Source organism: Heterocephalus glaber, unplaced genomic scaffold (genome assembly GCF_053883595.1).
Source record: "Heterocephalus glaber isolate CG9 unplaced genomic scaffold, H.glaber_assembly_v1.0 deba00000331, whole genome shotgun sequence".
Taxonomy (NCBI): Eukaryota; Metazoa; Chordata; class Mammalia; order Rodentia; family Bathyergidae; genus Heterocephalus; species Heterocephalus glaber.
In genome coordinates, this window is record NW_028258142.1 from 43705365 (window position 1) to 43707612 (window position 2248).

At 43.4% G+C, this 2248-nt stretch overlaps 1 pseudogene; it reads right to left on the reverse strand.

The window, feature by feature from the left end:
• Positions 1–337: 337 nt before the first annotated feature.
• On the reverse strand, positions 338–1619 carry LOC106010297 (large ribosomal subunit protein uL11 pseudogene; annotated as a pseudogene).
• Between the last annotated feature and the right edge of the window lie 629 nt (positions 1620–2248).

The window sequence follows — 2248 nt, forward strand, 5'->3', positions numbered from 1 at the left end:
AGAATGAAGTTCAACTTTAGTCTCTAGATTTCTCAACAAATTTCTAAAATCTATCTCTCTACCCTGGTTATCACCATCGCTGTTCCCACTCTTTCCATGTGCCCACATTCTGTTTTCCCCAGCACCTACACAGGTTGGCTTCATTACTTTCACTGTCTCCATCACTAGTGCAAATTAATCTTTGCCATTAACATCACCCGAATGTTGGCCTTAACAAAGCCCCAACTGGGAGAGGCCTTGCTCCCAGCACTGCAGGAATTTCAATATTAAGACTTTCAAGCTCTAAAGCTCTGGAATAGACTAATGGAGAGAAACTGTATTGGAAAAGACCCCTGGGAGAAGCTGGAAGGGAAAGTATGCCCAGTCGCCTCTCAAAATATCCAGCAAGCAGCCATTGGGGAATGTGTGCCTGTAGTTTGAACTCCCTCAAAGTATCTTTTCCTCAGTTCTAAATCCAGGATCGTCTTTGTATAGGGCTTGCTGTTTCTGAATAAATCCTTGGCCTTGGTTCAAGCCCCAGACTGTGTCAGGATGTTCACAGACCCTGGCAGGTAAGCCATGCTAAATAAGCCTTTCCAGCAGGACCCTTTTCCTGAGACACAGACTCCAATTCCAACCAGGGCGTGTGTCTTTAGCAGCACCACACTCTCATTTCAACACCCATCTTCTGGAAGAGGTCCCCTGCACCTTCACCACCACAGTCATCGGCTGGTAGCTTCTTTCCTGAGGCACGCTATTTTCGACTTTGTATCATTTCATGGACTCTTCTTCCCTGTGGAGTCAGCTAGTGAAATATTTTTCCTTGCCTAACCATTTATCTCATCTCTGACTCAAATCTTTAACCAACCCAGCAACAAAGGCAAGAGCAAGCCACCAGTGAAGCAGGAGGAAAGCCAGGCTCCTGCTCTCAATCCCTAGACTTGCTGTGTGTGGACAAGTCACTACCTTCCCCCTCTGAGCCCTTTTCCTCACTTTGAGTTGTCAAAGAAAGAATTTTGTACCATCTGCCTCCTTCAGTGTGGCAGGAGACAAACACTATTTTCCTAAATGCATTTCCAAAATTAAATACTTTCCCTTGATTATTTTTTTCTGGTTGTCAAGTGAACCGTTATTGAAATGTAGCTCTTAACTTGCTGGGAATTCCTCCATATCACTACTGATGTCATCTATGATGTTATGAAGGTGACAGTCATCAGCATCACAGCCCACAGACTGTGCAGTCCCCAGGATCTCTTCAATGGCTCCAGAGAGCTCTACAGCTAAAGATTAATGCCACATCTGGTGGCCAATGTTGACAATATCATCAAAAATGATATTTCCATTGTGCTTACTGCTTTCTTGCTTTTTCTGTCTCTTTGTGCTTCTTGAAGGTTTTGATGGTCAGAGCAGACACAGAAGGTATGACCTCAGTCTGGGCTTGTGTTTTCTGAATGGTCCACTGTAATCCTTAGACGCTTCCAATCACTGGCTGCCAAGGCAATGTCACCACCAACCTTTTGTAGAGGCAAACCCAGGGGACCAAGGACAGACATGGCCCTGATTTCCCCAGTAGTGCACCCCATGTAAAGGACTTTAATCTTTCTGGGGTCAAATTGGAGTGGCATAGTAAATGTGGCTGCTGTTGGATAAAACTGAATGTAGAAAGACCAAATAAAATTATATCTTGGCCTCCACTAAGCCAAAGAAAGCCTCCCTTATATTTTTATAAGTCTTTATCTCTTCATTGCATTTTCATTTAATGTGTTATCTAAGTCACAACTATGTCTGAGCAGAGCAAAGTGGTGTTATTCAAATTTTAAAGATGAGAAAATAGACCCAGAATAGTGGAGCATCCCTTTCAACATATTGGGTATCTGAATAATGACCACTTTGGGGCTGGAAACCCTAACTCGGGGGTTAACATTTCATACTTTCCACCTAGTGCCCTGGGTAGAATGAATATAAGTCCCAAAACAAGCCTGAAACAGTCAAAGTAACCAAAAAAAAATGATGAATGAATTGTGAAATGTGAGTGCATTGTGAAAAGTATCCATTGAAACATGCCTAGTGTTCCTATGAGCTCATTTTTACCCTAGAAAGACAAAAGGCCCAAGGTGACTCGGAGTCACAGATTTCCCAGTCGAGACATCGGTATTGGAAAAGGACTTACAGATCAACTCTTGAGGCACTTCCATGTTACAGACAGGAAGAGCAAAGCCACTGCAAGGTCACTGAGTAGTCAAAGCCACTTCAGGTTCAGAAGCTCATT